Here is an 18,547-nt window from a genome sequence, read left to right on the forward strand (position 1 = left end):
AGGGGACCCCCACGCTTGTCGTGGCTTTCTCAACCAGTGTGAAGAGATGGCTCCGCAGCTGTATTCTACTGGTCGGAAAAAGGTAGCTTATGTATACAGTCTTCTCACATCTAATGCATTGGCATGGGCCTCCCCAATCTGGGAACTGCACCCTGATATTACCTGAGATTACGCAGCCTTCAGACGAGACTTCCGACAGGTCTTCAATACCCCCGCACAACAAGAGACTGCTTCTGATTCCCTTCTGCAGCTTACACAGGGACGTCGGCCTGTGGCCCAATACGCCTTGGAATTCAGGACCATAGCAGCTGAGACTCGTTGGGGTCAGGAGGCTTTAGTCGCCGTCTTCTGGAACGGCCTATCGGAATCCCCGAAGGATGAACTTGCTTCTCAACCCAGGCCAGGACTGCTGGAGGAGCTCATCACCCTCGCCATTCGTATGGACCAGCGTCTTCAGGTATGCCGCGCTCAGCGTCAGCAACCCCGGTCTACGCCTTTCCGTGTTCCCTTCTACAGGTTCTCTACTACCTCGAGACCCATCTTCTCTCCGCTGCCTGTGCTGGAAGCCCCAGAACTGATGCAACTCGGAGTCCAGCAACCTCGGGCACCCTTACGACAATTTCATTCAACCGGAGAGTCGTGCCATCATTGCGGATCTTCTCAGCAGCGTACCCGTGACAATATACCAATTCCGGGAAACGACTAAACCCAGTGAGTACGAAGGGGCGCTTCCTGGGTGCTAAAACTCCTTGTCCCCTATCCAGAAGGGAACTCCCTAAAAAATTGACCATTCCCGTTTCCCTTTCTGGTCCTACCTTCCGTACCTCCACAGCAGCATTTATCGACTCCGGTGCAGGAGGGAACTTCATGGATCAGACCTTTCCTGAACAAAATCAGATCCCACTTTCCAAGAAGAAGTCCCCCATTGCCTTGGTCGGGATTGATAATCGGCCACTCACTCCGGCATATATCTCCTTGGAGACCGGACCTATCACCCTTTCTTCTCACTCTCACAAAGAGACCTTGGGCTTTGACGTGATTCATGCCCTGGGTACACCGGTCACGCTTGGCCTGCCCTGGTTGCATAAGCACAATCCGCGCATCGATTGGGTATCCCCTAATCCTATTGACTGGAGGTTAGGGTCAGAGGAATCTTCTTTGTCTACGGAACGTCCGTCCCATCTGCTAGCTAACACATCCAATCCTCAGAGGGAGTTACCTTCCCCTTACACAGAATTTTTGGACGTTTTTAGCAAGACGCAATCTGAGCTCTTACCTCCTCATCGTTCCTACGACTGTCCAATTGACCTGGTACCTGGATACACCTTGCCAAAGTCCAAATCTTATCCTCTCTCGTTGCCCGAGACAGAAGCGGGGCTTTATACGTCATTCCAACTCTCCCGCGGGGGCCGGATTCTTCTTCGTCAAGAAGAAGGATGGTACTCTCAGGCCGTGTATTGATTACCGGGGCCTGAACCATATTACGGTGAAAAATCATTATCCACTCCCACTCATCTTCTAGCTCTTCGACAGACTTCAGGGGGCCAACCTCTTTACCAAACTTGACCTCCGTGGGGCATACAACCTTCTCCGTATCTGAGAGGGCGATGAATGGAAAACTGCCTTCAACACCCGTAGTGGGCACTACGAATACCTAGTGATGCTCTTTGGTTTGTGCAATGCACCAGCAGTTTTTCAGGACTTTATCAATGACATCTTTCAGGATGTCCTTAATCGCTTTGTGATTGTCTACCTGGATGACATCCTTATTTTTTCCCAAAACTTACAGGACCATATCATCCACACGAAGTTTGTGCTTTCACGCCTCAGAGAGAACCGGTTGTTTGCTAAAATGGAGACACCTTCTGGAGGGGTCAAAAGAGCCATTCACGATTCTCACGGACCATAAAAACCTGTTGTACATTGAGAATGCCCGCCGTTTAGGTCCTCGCCAAACCCGCTGGTCGTTATTTTTCTCCAGATTTAATTTTGTTCTCTCATATATTCCCGGCACAAAAAACGTCAAGGCGGATGCCCTCTCCAGGCAATACTCTTCTGAAGAGAGACCGGAAAAGACCACCGAGTCCATCCTTCCTAAACAAAGGATCATAGCGGCTGCAGCGTTCAAGAATCTCGAGAAGATCATCAAATCACAAAAACATCTTCCAACCGGTCTTGAGGTTCCGAAAGACACTTTGTACGTAGATCCCAAATTCGTTCCTGAGATACTGGACTGGGGACATGCTGCCCGTTCGGCAGGGCATCCAGGATTCAAGAAAACGTTGGATCTCATCCGTCGCACTTTCTGGTGGCCCAATATGGCCAAAACCATTCTTGAATTTACACGGTCCTGTCCGATATGTGCACGTAACAAGATTCCTCGTCAGAAACCTCAGTGTCTTCGCTTACCTTTATCTATTCCGGAGCGTCCCTGGTCACACATATCGATTTTATTGTGGAGTTGCCTAGGTCGAATGGCATGAACACCATTCTTGTAGTAGTGGACCGGTTTTCCACGATGGCACACTTTATGCCTCTTAAAGGATTACCCTCCTCACCCGCCCTAGCTGATATTTTCTCCAAAGAGATTTTCCGTATCCATGGGATTCCCACGTCCATCGTGTCTGATCGGGGCTCTCAATTTGTCTCCAAATTCTGGAGGAATTTCACCAAGAGACTGGGCATCTCATCTTCCTTTTCTTCTGGATATCACCCTCAATCTAACGGACAGACCGAGAGGGTTAATCAATCCCTCGAGAAATACTTAAGTTGCTTCGTCTCTAACTCTCAGGATGACTGGGCAGAATTACTTATCTGGGCTGAGTATGTCTTTAATTCCTCCAGGAACGAGTCTACCCATGAGACTCCCTTCTTTATCAACTACGGATTCCATCTGGCTCGTCTACCTATTTCTAAAAACTCCTCTGGAGTACCAGCCATGGACGAGCATATCGCCCTCCTACAGGACTCTTGGTCCAGAATTCAATCTGCACTATAAAAAGCCTCCTTGACATCTAAAACCGAGGCGGATCGTCACCGCCGTCCGGCACCCAACTACAAACCCGGGGATAAGGTTTGGCTATCCTCTAAGAACATCCATCTCAAGACTCCTTTCCCCAAATTGGCACCTAGGTTTCTGGGTCCCCTTTTCCATCATGGAGCAGGTAAATCCGGTTTCCTTCCGACTCCAACTACCTCAAAGCATGAGAATCCCGAATGTCTTTCACACCTCGCTTCTCAAGCCCTTCATCTCCAGTAGCCTCTTTCCGGACCACACTTCTAACCAGACCCTGTGATAGTACAGGGTAACGAAGAGTACGAGATCCAGACTTTACTAGATTCCCGTCTTTCGAGAGGTAAGGTTCACTTTCATGGTCCATTGGAAGGGTTTTGGACCCGAAGAGAGGTCGTGGGTACCCCTTAAAGACATTCATGCCCCTGGACTCCTCAAACGCTTCCGAAAGAAGTTTCCATCAAAACCATGGAAGGATCGTCCTGAGGCCGATCCTGAGGGGGGGGTACTGTGAGGAGTTTGGGATCGTGGCACCCGTGCCCTGGCCCCTCCTCACCTGCTTTAACCCCTGCTGCCGAGGTGCGTGCCCCTCGATGGCGCCACTTACCTCCTGCTGTTCTGGGGGTTCCCCGTCATCCCCGGCGGTCTCTCGTTCTTGCTGGCTCTTCCCTCTCCCATGTGGCTTCCATGTGTCCTGGCCGCGCGCGTGTACAGCGCGCGCCGGGTGAAGATAATTTATTCACTGCTCTAGCAGTGAAACCACGCCCCCTGCAGACTAATAGGACCTCCTGCCAGAATAAGAGTCTTAACCTGCTTGCCAATCAAGTGGACCTATCCAGGATAGCTCCATGCACTCCTCCAGGCCTGCCTCCACCTCTGATTGGTCAGCCGCACTTTATAATGCCTCTCCTCCCACTCACTCATTGCTCGACGTAGTTTCCACTAGGATTACTACTCTGGCATTCTCTCTCTTATTCTCTCAGGTTACGACTTGGCTTGGCGGACGTCTATCTCTGGCTCTCAACCCCTGCTTGGACAACGACCTTCCGGAATTCTCCAATCCCTGAACTTGGCTAAAATGGCAATGACGACGGCACTTCTTCTCTGGTACCGGCAAGTATTGCTAGCAACATCACCTGGCCTGGCAACGCCTAAAAACACCACACTCCGGACATGCTCCTTTTGCTGCGGGTGCGTGCCCATATACGTTCCTCACCTCAGTAGAAGGGACGGGTCTGGTCTGCGGGTAGCACCGGCGTAACACTTATATAGTCAGGAGTGTTCAGTATTACTTTAGCCTTATGGACAGCACTGGTTCTTTTATTCTTTTTTGTGTTTGTATGTGATGAATAAACTTTGATACAATTAATGTATGCTAGAGTGCAAATTTTTGGGATTCTTTGTTTCTCTGTAGGTTTTCATATTATTCTTATCCCCAGCACCATCAGTAGTGTTATTCTTACACTTTATTTAACTGGCTTTAGTACATTTCATTTCTATAGGTCTGTTGCAGGTTTCTTTTCGTGTTATATATATATATAAAAACCCTTTTAAAAATTCTCATTCTCTCTCTCTCACAGACTTTTATCAATTGTAACACCAGTTACATCTTATATTTTTTTTTAAGTGTGGTTGTGGAAAAGGATGTGTTCATCAAACAATTAGACCTTTAAAAATAAAAATGATGTGGAGTGGAACCGCTGACCATGGTGCTGGCCAAACCAATCGAAGATATCTACTAACAGCACCTCCACCTGAGAGGGATCCTTATGTAGAAGGATGGCCCCTCCCAAGACAATATACCCAGTAATACACACACAAAGTATGGGTAACAGTATTTACACTGGCGACACATTTAATTGCACTGCGGCCAGATCCGCAAGCCGGGAGATTTCCCGGCTTGCTAGTGGCCGCCCCTCGGCGTGCCGCGCGTCATAGACGCGCGGTCACGCGTCTTCGGGAGCGTGCGCCCCCTGCACGCGCGTCCAGGGGCTCCCCGAGGGAGCCCTGGTGTCCCGCGATCGCGGGACAGCGGCAGGGGGTTCCGGGGGACCCGGCGGACCCGGCAGCGGGAGGGAGAGCGCCCCGATCGGAGGGCGCTCTTCCGCTGCTTCGGCGCGCGCCCGTCACACTCGGGCGCGCGCCAGGCTACTGCTGCGGCACAGAACGGGCAAATGCTCGAATAAACTGTGCCGCAGCAGTACTGGAAGGTGCTAAACAATAACCATAAACACACAATATACATATACAGTATAGCTTATACAGACCAACGGTGTATTCCCCACAGTAATTTGGTGCAGGGGCACCAGTGTCTCAGTGTCCATCACCGGTACAAAGGTACTAGCACTAACAGGCTAAATGGCGCGTCCCTATCTGAGGGGGCATTACCTAGAGCACCACAAGCTAGAGGTGGTCGGGGTCTAGCTGGCACCTGAAAGGGGGATACGCTGGCCTAGTCTAGCGGAGCACTTCTCCCTGGACCTTACCTAACACTTTGCTGTCCTGCTCCGGACTGACCAACTGCTCTAACATATCACACATATACAAAGTTATATAATAAAAATGCATTGCACTCTGTACAATTTTAACACACACTATACTATTTACACAATCAACTCTACATAACGTTGTATTTTTCCGTAAACATTACTATAACGGACTTGACATTGCTACGAACCCACTGCTGAGCCTCATAATGGGTTGCCCCAATTGAATCGTAGGTCATCCTATTTGGAGGATGTCTATGGCTCTGTTGGAGCAGTTCTTCCGCAACTCCCCCTGGGGAGTAATAAACAAGTCCGGAGGCTCAGCCTCTCCCATTGAGGGTATTAATGTCTGTGAATAGTCTCTCTGGGGCACGAAACACAGGCTTCTAGGATCCAGAGGTTGACTCGTTGGAGCAACCCTGGTAGGCGTTGGTGGTCGGGGCCCTTTACCCGTAGCTCCTCCGGGAGGTGCTCTTTGACTTTGAGGTCCCCTTTGAGAGGGTGCCTGTGACAGGGTTAATAAAAGCCACCAGCTATATGCCTGGAAAACCTATGTCTAGTCTGCAGTGCAGTACTGACTAGGTTAACTTCAGCTGGGAACCTCAGGACAATTAGTTGGAACCCAGCTACCTAATCAAGGTGTGTTAAAACCCCAGGCTGTAGACACATGGGGGCTGGCTGTTGAGGAGAGAGGAGTAAGCTGCTAAAGAGATTACTGAAACAAGGTCTGAGTAGCAAAGTAATTGAATTGTGAATTGTCTGTCCCCTGCATAGAAAAAGGGTAGCTACCTTATATATAGACTGTCTGCTAAAGAGAAACTGTTTTGTTTGGTTTGCTGAAGAAAAAGCCATATTCTTTTGTTTGCTGATGAAAAGCTATTTTTGTTTTGTGTGCTGTATATCTTTTAAGGCTAAATAAATAAGCCTTGTCAAGAAACCCACGTGTGTAGTTGCATGTACCCTGTAACATATGGTGTCAAGAATTGGGAAGGATTTTTTTTAAAAGGCTCCTGCATTTAAAGGGCCACACACACACAAGAATGGAAGAATTTTTTAAAGACTTTCTGTGCGAGCAGATCAGACAGCAGGGACAGTTAATGCAGGAGCAGGCCCGGCTGCAAGCGGAGAGAGATGACAAACTACAAGCAGCACAGGATGAGCGGATTGCCAAGCTGCTGACCCAATTCCAAGGGTCTGCCAGTGCAGAACTGGCAAGCAGACCCCAATACTCCTGAGGAAAATGGCTCCGAACGAGGATCCAGAGTCTTTTTTACTGACATTTGAAAGAGTCGCAGAAGCTCATGGCTGGGCTGCAGAACGCTGGGCAACTGCTTTGGCCCCGCTCCTCATAGGAGAAGCCCAGGCCTCATATCAGGGCCTCCCTACAGATCAGGCAATGGACTACCGACAAGTAAAAGCCACCATACTGGATCGCTTAGGTCTGACCCCAGAGACCTACCGGCAGCAGTTCCGGAACATGAAGTACACCGCTAAGATGAGACCCAGGGTCCTCGCTCAGCGATTATTGGACTTGTGTACGCGCTGGATACAACCCGAGGAGTGCACTAAGGAGGCAATTCTTGAGCCGGTGGTTTTGGAACAATTTCTACAAATAATACCCCCTTCCGCACGCGCGTGGGTAAAACGCCACGCTGCTGAAACCCTAGCTTTGGCGGTCCGACTCGTGGAGAACTTCCTTGTGGCTGGGCAGCAGGCGAGTGTCCTGGACCCGACTCCAACGGCACTTGCGGACACCCAAAGAGGGAGGTCGGATCAATGGGGAACCTACGGCCCGTCACGGAACCGCCAAGTCCAACGGAAGGAGCAGTCGTTCCAGCAAGGACGAAGTCCAAATGCTGGTCCCCGCAGAGACCCTCATCTCCTTCCGGATGTCGGCTCGTCGCAAAATGAGAGGAACTTCCGAGGACGGCGCCCACAGGACCCACCAGATGCCTGGTAACCAGTAACCGGTCCAGCGGAGCGCTATCCACAGCCCCCTCCTGCGAGGGAACCCTCTCCATGTTCCGCCTGTGGAGAACAAGGCCACCGGTATGTGGACTGTCCACTGATGGATTGTTCATTTAGCAGAACCGTCTCCTCGGCTTTTCCTGGGGAAAATTACAAGCCCTGGCTACTTCCAGCCCTGATTGGGGGAAAAACCGTCCAGGCCCTTGTAGATTCGGGCTCTGGGAAAACTCTGGTCCTCCAGGAACTGTTACCGCCCAACGTGTGTTCTTTTGACTCCCCATGGAGCATAGAATGTATACACAGCAATGTAAAACGCTATCCGACGGCCAAAATCCGGCTACAGGTAAAAGGTCAGGAGGCTTACCTCAAAGTAGGAGTCGCTCCTTGGCTCCCTGCCCCCATTGTGCTCGGTCGGGACTGGCCTTTCTTTTTGGACCTAATGGCTCCAGTCTTTCACGAGGAGACTCCTTCTAGGGCTCAGGAGAACCCTGGCAAACTGTTCCCCTTCTCTGCAGACCTTTTTTCCAGTAGACACCGGGTTCAAAAGACTCGGAAGCAAAGATCCTTTGACAAACAGGACTGGTTGCAGAAATCTGGGTCTCAAGGTGACCATTCTAGTAGTCAGAGGTCATAAGTGATGGCTGGGGATGGCCAAAGGGAGAGGGATATGGGCCCTGGAGTTTCACCAGACCTGTACCTCCCTGACATTCGCCAGAAGCAAAGGGAAGACCCAGTCCTTGCTAGACAGTATGATAAGGTGGTGAAAATTGATGAACAGATTTTAGATGCACAGGGGGTGATAGTATTCCCCCATTTTGAGCTATCAAAGGATATCCTATATAGGGTGAATAGGCAGACACAAACAGGGGAGGTCACCAGACAGATATTGGTTCCCAAGGCGTTTGTTAAATCTGTGTTCACTCTAGCCCATACTGTCCCTTGGGGTGTTCACCTGGGCAGGGATAAAACATTGGACCGGGTTTCATCCCGATTCGATTGGCCAGGGATGCATAGTGATGTTGCTAAGCTATGTGCAGCATGTCCGGAGTGCCAGCTAACTAGTCCAAAAGGACAAAAACTAGCCTCTTTGGTTCCTCTACCCTTGGTGTCAGTTCCCTTTGAGAGGATTGGGGTGGACTTGGTAGGACCTCTAGAACCTTCTGCGAAAGGACACAGGTTTATCCTTGTCATAGTTGATTATGCGACAAGATATCCTGAGGCGTTCCCCCTGAGAACAGCATCGGCGAAGCAAGTAGCCAACAGGTTGTTGGAACTGTTCTCATGGGTTGGATTTCCCCAGGTTATGTTGACAGACCAAGGTACAAATTTCATGGCTAAACTGATGCAGGATGTCTTAAAGTTACTAGAGGTCAAGTCTGTTCGGACATTGGTCTACCATCCACAGACTGACGGATTGGTGGAAAGATTTAACCGAACTCTAAAAGGTATGCTGAGGAAATTTGTAGATTCAGAGAAGAGAGCCTGGGATGAACTTCTCCCTTTTCTGCTGTTTGCAGTGCGGGAAGTTCCCCAGGCCTCCACAGGATTCTCTCCATTTGAATTGCTCTATGGCCGCCAACCCCGGGGTATCCTAGACCTCCTAAAGGAGTCCTGGGAGGAACAGCAGTCCCCTTCTAAGAATACCCTGCAATATGTACTAGACCTTAGGAAGCGCCTAGATGTGGTCGGCCATTTTGCCAGGGAGAATCTTAGATCAGCCCAGGACAGTCAGGAGAGACATTACAATCAGAATGCTCGCATGAGAGTGTTTCACCCAGGAGACCAGGTGATGTTATTGTTACCCAGTTGCAAGAGTAAACTCCTGGCCAAATGGCAGGGCCCATTCTAAGTACTCCGCCGTACGGGTTATGTGGATTACGAGATCGCTCAACCAGGGTCCAGGAAGGTTAAACAAATTTACCATGTGAACTTGCTGAAACCCTGGAAGATGCAGCGGTCTCTATTCATTCACCCGGTGGAGGAGGAAACGGACTTGGGTCCTCAGCCTCCACGGGAGAACATCGTGAGTGACGATAAAATCCCAATGGGTAAACAGTTGTCCTCTGAACAAAAAGGGGACTTGTTAGCAATAATTACACAATTCCAGGATGTTTTTTCTGACTTACCAGGACAAACTAACTTAATTTCCCATGCAATCGAGACAGCACCTGGGGTAAAAGTACGTTCTCATCCTTATAGGTTGCCTGAAAGTCGTAGGGCTCTAGTAGAGAAGAAATGTTACACTTAGGAGTGATTGAGGAATCATGCAGTGAGTGGTGTAGTCCACTAATTATGGTCCCTAAACCCGATGGGAAGGTAAGATTTTGTGTGGACCTCCGAAAGGTCAATGCGGTATCCAAGTTTGACGCATATCCGATGCCAAGGGTGGACGAATTAATTGACGCCCGTGGTAACGCAGAATATATATCCACGTTGGACTTGACAAAAGGATACTGGCAAATACCCTTAGAGGAAAAGTCCAAATGCAAAACAGCCTTTGCCAGTCCCATGGGTTTATACCAGTTTGTGACAATGCCATTTGGACTGCATGGAGCCCCAGCCACATTTCAGAGACTCATGGATAAGGTACTGAGGCCGCATAGGAATTATGCCGCAGCCTACCTAGATGACATTGTCATTTATACTAAACACTGGCGGGCCCATCTAAATAGGCTGAAAGCGGTCCTCAAATCTCTAAGAGAGGCAGGGCTTGCAGCCAACCCTAAGAAATGCGCCCTAGGTAAGGCGGAAACCAAATACTTAGGGTATGCAGTGGGAGGTGGAAAAGTAGGGCCACTAGCCGACAAGGTAGTTGCCCTGAAAGAAGTTCCAACACCCCAAACAAAAACGCAGGTACGCTCTCTGCTGGGTTAAGCAGGGTACTACCGGCGGTTCATCCCCAACTATTCGGAAGTGGCAGCCCCTTTAACGGACCTCACAAAAAAGTGTGCCCCTACACAAGTGGTGTGGTCAAGGGATTGTCAGAGAGCCTTTGAGGACATAAAAAGGTGTCTATCAGAGGGTCCCATCCTTAGAAGCCCAGACTTCAACAGCCCTTTTATAGTGCAAAAAGATGCATCAAAGATAGTGCTAGGGGCAGTGTTGTCACAACAGTTTAAGGGATTTGAACATCCTATCCTTTTCCTGAGTAGGAAATTGTTCCCAAGGGAAAAAACTACTCAGTGATTGAGAAAGAGTGCCTCGCAGTAAAGTGGGCAATCGAGGCTTTGAGGCATTACCTGGCAGGAGTCCATTTTACTTTGGTGATGGATCATGCTCCACTGAAGTGGTTAAATAGTATCAAGGATTCCAATGCTAGATTGACTAGGTGGTATATGGCCCTCCAACTCTTCTCATTTGAGATTCAGCATAGGCCGGGAAAAGAGAACGCAAATGCTGACTTCTTTTCTAGAGAAGGGGTGGATGGTCGGGCTTCAGCCGTGCGTAGCCCCAGCCACACACTAACAGGGGAGGAATGTGACAGGGTAAATAAAAGCCACCAGCTATATGCCTGGAAAACCTATGTCTAGTCTGCAGTGCAGCACTGACTAGGTTAACATCAGCTGGGAACCTCAGGACAATTAGTTGGAACCCAGCTGCCTAATCAAGGTGTGTTAAAACCCCAGGCTGTAGACACATGGGGGCTGGCTGTTGAGGAGAGAGGAGTAAGCTGCTAAAGAGATTACTGAAACAAGGTCTGAGTAGCAAAGTAATTGAATTGTGAATTGTCTGTCCCCTGCATAGAAAAAGGGTAGCTACCTTATATATAGACTGTCTGCTAAAGAGAAACTGTTTTGTTTGGTTTGCTGAAGAAAAAGCCATATTCTTTTGTTTGCTGATGAAAAGCTATTTTTGTTTTGTGTGCTGTATATCTTTTAAGGCTAAATAAATAAGCCTTGTCAAGAAACCCACGTGTGTAGTTGCATGTACCCTGTAACATATGGTGTCAAGAATTGGGAAGGATTTTTTTTAAAAGGCTCCTGCATTTAAAGGGCCACACACACACAAGAATGGAAGAATTTTTTAAAGACTTTCTATGCGAGCAGATCAGACAGCAGGGACAGTTAATGCAGGAGCAGGCCCGGCTGCAAGCGGAGAGAGATGACAAACTACAAGCAGCACAGGATGAGCGGATTGCCAAGCTGCTGACCCAATTCCAAGGGTCTGCCAGTGCAGAACTGGCAAGCAGACCCCGATACTCCTGAGGAAAATGGCTCCGAACGAGGATCCAGAGGCTTTTTTACTGACATTTGAAAGAGTCGCAGAAGCTCATGGCTGGGCTGCAGAACGCTGGGCAACTGCTTTGGCCCCGCTCCTCATAGGAGAAGCCCAGGCCTCATATCAGGGCCTCCCTACAGATCAGGCAATGGACTACCGACAAGTAAAAGCCACCATACTGGATCGCTTAGGTCTGACCCCAGAGACCTACCGGCAGCAGTTCCGGAACATGAAGTACACCGCTAAGATGAGACCCAGGGTCCTCGCTCAGCGATTATTGGACTTGTGTACGCGCTGGATACAACCCGAGGAGTGCACTAAGGAGGCAATTCTTGAGCCGGTGGTTTTGGAACAATTTCTACAAATAATACCCCCTTCCGCACGCTCGTGGGTAAAACGCCACGCTGCTGAAACCCTAGCTTTGGCGGTCCGACTCGTGGAGAACTTCCTTGTGGCTGAGCAGCAGGCGAGTGTCCTGGACCCGACTCCAACGGCACTTGCGGACACCCAAAGAGGGAGGTCGGATCAATGGGGAACCTACGGCCCGTCACGGAACCGCCAAGTCCAACGGAAGGAGCAGTCGTTCCAGCAAGGACGAAGTCCAAATGCTGGTCCCCGCAGAGACCCTCATCTCCTTCCGGATGTCGGCTCGTCGCAAAATGAGAGGAACTTCCGAGGACGGCGCCCACAGGACCCACCAGATGCCTGGTCACCAGTAACCGGTCCAGCGGAGCGCTATCCACAGCCCCCTCCTGCGAGGGAACCCTCTCCATGTTCCGCCTGTGGAGAACAAGGCCACCGGTATGTGGACTGTCCACTGATGGATTGTTCATTTAGCAGAACCGTCTCCTCGGCTTTTCCTGGGGAAAATTACAAGCCCTGGCTACTTCCAGCCCTGATTGGGGGAAAAACCGTCCAGGCCCTTGTAGATTCGGGCTCTGGGAAAACTCTGGTCCTCCAGGAACTGTTACCGCCCAACGTGTGTTCTTTTGACTCCCCATGGAGCATAGAATGTATACACAGCAATGTAAAACGCTATCCGACGGCCAAAATCCGGCTACAGGTAAAAGGTCAGGAGGCTTACCTCAAAGTAGGAGTCGCTCCTTGGCTCCCTGCCCCCATTGTGCTCGGTCGGGACTGGCCTTTCTTTTTGGACCTAATGGCTCCAGTCTTTCACGAGGAGACTCCTTCTAGGGCTCAGGAGAACCCTGGCAAACTGTTCCCCTTCTCTGCAGACCTTTTTTCCAGTAGACACCGGGTTCAAAAGACTCGGAAGCAAAGATCCTTTGACAAACAGGACTGGTTGCAGAAATCTAGGTCTCAAGGTGACCATTCTAGTAGTCAGAGGTCATAAGTGATGGCTGGGGATGGCCAAAGGGAGAGGGATATGGGCCCTGGAGTTTCACCAGACCTGTACCTCCCTGACATTCGCCAGAAGCAAAGGGAAGACCCAGTCCTTGCTAGACAGTATGATAAGGTGGTGAAAATTGATGAACAGATTTTAGATGCACAGGGGGTGATAGTATTCCCCCATTTTGAGCTATCAAAGGATATCCTATATAGGGTGAATAGGCAGACACAAACAGGGGAGGTCACCAGACAGATATTGGTTCCCAAGGCGTTTGTTAAATCTGTGTTCACTCTAGCCCATACTGTCCCTTGGGGTGTTCACCTGGGCAGGGATAAAACATTGGACCGGGTTTCATCCCGATTCGATTGGCCAGGGATGCATAGTGATGTTGCTAAGCTATGTGCAGCATGTCCGGAGTGCCAGCTAACTAGTCCAAAAGGACAAAAACTAGCCTCTTTGGTTCCTCTACCCTTGGTGTCAGTTCCCTTTGAGAGGATTGGGGTGGACTTGGTAGGACCTCTAGAACCTTCTGCGAAAGGACACAGGTTTTTCCTTGTCATAGTTGATTATGCAACAAGATATCCTGAGGCGTTCCCCCTGAGAACAGCATCGGCGAAGCAAGTAGCCAACAGGTTGTTGGAACTGTTCTCATGGGTTGGATTTCCCCAGGTTATGTTGACAGACCAAGGTACAAATTTCATGGCTAAACTGATGCAGGATGTCTTAAAGTTACTAGAGGTCAAGTCTGTTCGGACATTGGTCTACCATCCACAGACTGACGGATTGGTGGAAAGATTTAACCGAACTCTAAAAGGTATGCTGAGGAAATTTGTAGATTCAGAGAAGAGAGCCTGGGATGAACTTCTCCCTTTTCTGCTGTTTGCAGTGCGGGAAGTTCCCCAGGCCTCCACAGGATTCTCTCCATTTGAATTGCTCTATGGCCGCCAACCCCGGGGTATCCTAGACCTCCTAAAGGAGTCCTGGGAGGAACAGCAGTCCCCTTCTAAGAATACCCTGCAATATGTACTAGACCTTAGGAAGCGCCTAGATGTGGTCGGCCATTTTGCCAGGGAGAATCTTAGATCAGCCCAGGATAGTCAGGAGAGACATTACAATCAGAATGCTCGCATGAGAGTGTTTCACCCAGGAGACCAGGTGATGTTATTGTTACCCAGTTGCGAGAGTAAACTCCTGGCCAAATGGCAGAGCCCATTCTAAGTACTCCGCCGTACGGGTTATGTGGATTACGAGATCGCTCAACCAGGGTCCAGGAAGGGTAAACAAATTTACCATGTGAACTTGCTGAAACCCTGGAAGATGCAGCGGTCTCTATTCATTCACCCGGTGGAGGAGGAAACGGACTTGGGTCCTCAGCCTCCACGGGAGAACATCGTGAGTGACGATAAAATCCCAATGGGTAAACAGTTGTCCTCTGAACAAAAAGGGGACTTGTTAGCAATAATTACACAATTCCAGGATGTTTTTTCTGACTTACCAGGACAAACTATCTTAATTTCCCATGCAATCGAGACAGCACCTGGGGTAAAAGTACGTTCTCATCCTTATAGGTTGCCTGAAAGTCGTAGGGCTCTAGTAGAGAAGAAATGTTACACTTAGGAGTGATTGAGGAATCATGCAGTGAGTGGTGTAGTCCACTAATTATGGTCCCTAAACCCGATGGGAAGGTAAGATTTTGTGTGGACCTCCGAAAGGTCAATGCGGTATCCAAGTTTGACGCATATCCGATGCCAAGGGTGGACGAATTAATTGACGCCCGTGGTAACGCAGAATATATATCCACGTTGGACTTGACAAAAGGATACTGGCAAATACCCTTAGAGGAAAAGTCCAAATGCAAAACAGCCTTTGCCAGTCCCATGGGTTTATACCAGTTTGTGACAATGCCATTTGGACTGCATGGAGCCCCAGCCACATTTCAGAGACTCATGGATAAGGTACTAAGGCCGCATAGGAATTATGCCGCAGCCTACCTAGATGACATTGTCATTTATACTAAACACTGGCGGGCCCATCTAAATAGGCTGAAAGCGGTCCTCAAATCTCTAAGAGAGGCAGGGCTTGCAGCCAACCCTAAGAAATGCGCCCTAGGTAAGGCGGAAACCAAATACTTAGGGTATGCAGTGGGAGGTGGTAAAGTAGGGCCACTAGCCGACAAGGTAGTTGCCCTGAAAGAAGTTCCAACACCCCAAACAAAAACGCAGGTACGCTCTCTGCTGGGTTAAGCAGGGTACTACCGGCGGTTCATCCCCAACTATTCGGAAGTGGCAGCCCCTTTAACGGACCTCACAAAAAAGTGTGCCCCTACACAAGTGGTGTGGTCAAGGGATTGTCAGAGAGCCTTTGAGGACATAAAAAGGTGTCTATCAGAGGGTCCCATCCTTAGAAGCCCAGACTTCAACAGCCCTTTTATAGTGCAAAAAGATGCATCAAAGATAGTGCTAGGGGCAGTGTTGTCACAACAGTTTAAGGGATTTGAACATCCTATCCTTTTCCTGAGTAGGAAATTGTTCCCAAGGGAAAAAAACTACTCAGTGATTGAGAAAGAGTGCCTCGCAGTAAAGTGGGCAATCGAGGCTTTGAGGCATTACCTGGCAAGAGTCCATTTTACTTTGGTGATGGATCATGCTCCACTGAAGTGGTTAAATAGTATCAAGGATTCCAATGCTAGATTGACTAGGTGGTATATGGCCCTCCAACTCTTCTCATTTGAGATTCAGCATAGGCCGGGAAAAGAGAACGCAAATGCTGACTTCTTTTCTAGAGAAGGGGTGGATGGTCGGGCTTCAGCCGTGCGTAGCCCCAGCCACACACTAACAGGGGAGGAATGTGACAGGGTAAATAAAAGCCACCAGCTATATGCCTGGAAAACCTATGTCTAGTCTGCAGTGCAGCACTGACTAGGTTAACTTCAGCTGGGAACGTCAGGACAATTAGTTGGAACCCAGCTGCCTAATCAAGGTGTGTTAAAACCCCAGGCTGTAGACACATGGGGGCTGGCTGTTGAGGAGAGAGGAGTAAGCTGCTAAAGAGATTACTGAAACAAGGTCTGAGTAGCAAAGTAGTTGAATTGTGAACTGTCTGTCCCCTGCATAGAAAAAGGGTAGCTACCTTATATATAGACTGTCTGCTAAAGAGAAACTGTTTTGTTTGGTTTGCTGAAGAAAAAGCCATTTTCTTTTGTTTGCTGATGAAAAGCTATTTTTGTTTTGTGTGCTGTATATCTTTTAAGGCTAAATAAATAAGCCTTGTCAAGAAACCCACGTGTGTTGTTGCATGTACCCTGCAACAGTGCCTTCATAGGATCCTCTACGGTCTCGTTGACGGTCTGGTCACCATCAGAAGGGTCTTGATCTCAGAGATAGTTTCGTTTATAATCTCTTGGCTAAGTTCTGATTGTTCCGGCTCACTGTCCAGTGGTGTAGCCAGTATTTTGGGCTCATCGTCTCCCACTTGTGGGATAGGGAGAAGGTGGTTACGGTGCCAGACCCTTACCCGGCTATCTGCGTCTTTTATGCGGTAGACCGGGAGGCCGGGTATCTGCGATTCGACCGCAAATACATAGTCCCACCAACGGTCAGCTAATTTACGTTTCCTGGGGTTGCCCAGGTTGTAGAGAAGCACGCATCTCCAGGACGGATTTCACAGTGTCTGACCTTGTGATCATAGCGCCTCTTGTTACTGGTCTTGAGCTGAGCAGAGAACTTCTCGCCAGCTGGTAGGCCTGTGCCTGTTGCAGACTCTCCTGAAGCCTTTGCACATATTTGAAATGCATCGTGTTGGGTACCCCATTGGTTGATACCCTCAGACGCACATCCATGGGTAGCGACCCTTAACTCTGAGAAGGCCACTCTATTTTCTATTATCGCCGCGGTATGGCACATGGCTCACACCCCTGGTCCAGGGATCTCCTCCCAGAGGTCACCTGCGGGAGTGGTGCTCAGGCCGGGTCTTCGGGATAGGGCATCCGCCCAATATTCAGTGGCCCTGGTTTAGATTTATATTTCAGGGTAAATTTGTAGTTTGATAAGGCCGCCAACCATCGATGGCAGGTAGCATCCAACTTGGCGGTGGTCAATATGTAAGTGAGCAAATTGTTATCTGTCCTTACTTCAAAAGGGACGCCATAGAGGTAATCATGGAGTTTATCCACGATTGCCAATTTGAGAGCAAGGAACTCAATCTTGTGTACCGGATAGTTTTGCTTGCTGGGAGTCAGACAACGGCTGACATAGGCTACTGGTTGGAGTCCCTCTGGGTATTTCTGGTGCAGGATGGCACCCAAGCCAATGAGACTTGCATCTGCATTGAGAATGTAGGGCTGTTCTGGGTCGGCATAAGCGAGAACAGGTGCTTCTGTTTTTTTTTCAGACCCAGGAAGTCCCGCTCACATTCAGCCGTCAATTTGTCATCGAACGGCTGTCTGGCAGAGGTAGCCTTTCGCCCGGTGTCCTCGGGGTATATTTTAAGGACATTGTTGAGAGGCTTGGCCTTGCTTGAATACCCCTCCACAAAGCAGCGATAATAGCCACAGAAGCTGAGGAAAGAACGCAGCTCCATGACGTTTTCAGGTCGGGGCCAATTTACCACTTCTTCCACTTTAGCTGGATCAGTGCCAATCCCATCAGCAGACACAATGTGTCCCATGTAGGTCACCGAGGTGTGGCAAAACTGGCACTTGTCGAGTGACAGTTTCAGGCCTTCTCGGTCCAGCACTTTGAGCAGTCGTTGTTCATAAAAGAAAAAGAGAGGTTGTCCATGTTACTCTAAGGTCTTACCAAAGACGATAATATCGTCCAGGCAGACCAAGCATTCCCGAGGATTCATGTCACCAATGGTTTTCTCCATGAGATGTTGGAATATGGCTGGAGCTCCACATATGCCTTGGGGCATACGTGTAAATTGATAGAAGCCCAGGGGACAGACAGAGGCAGTCTTCTAGTTGTCTTCTGCACTCATCGATAGCTGGTAGTACCCAGAACGCAAGTCCAAGATGCTGAACCATTGACTCCCCGTCAGGGCGTTGATACGAGGAAGAGTGTACTGATCGGGTACCGTACGATTGTTCAGTGTCCGGTAGTCAACACACAATCTTACTGACCCATTCTTCTTCCTCACTACCATGATGGGTGAGGCGTAGGGACTCAGAGATTCGGTCATAATCCCTGCTGTCTCCATATCTTGTAAGACATCCCTTAAATTGTCCACATCCCGAGAGGCGATGCGACCAGAAGGCTCTCGGAAGGGGGTGGTGTCACTGAGATGGATGGTGTGTTGGGCGTTTCGACTGCAGCCCACATCCATCTCACGTGTGGAGAATACGACCCGACGTTCTTCTAACTTGGCCGTGAGTAAGTTTTTCCATTCATCCAGTAGATCTGAATCTCCGAAGTTGAACGTCAGCCCAGCTGGTGGCTCTGACACCGCAGCAGTATTCACTTGGGGCATATCCTCGATGGGAATAAAAGGGTATATTCGCTCCAATTTTTGGCC

The sequence above is a fragment of the Ascaphus truei genome, chromosome 1 (genome assembly GCF_040206685.1).
Source record: "Ascaphus truei isolate aAscTru1 chromosome 1, aAscTru1.hap1, whole genome shotgun sequence".
Taxonomy (NCBI): Eukaryota; Metazoa; Chordata; class Amphibia; order Anura; family Ascaphidae; genus Ascaphus; species Ascaphus truei.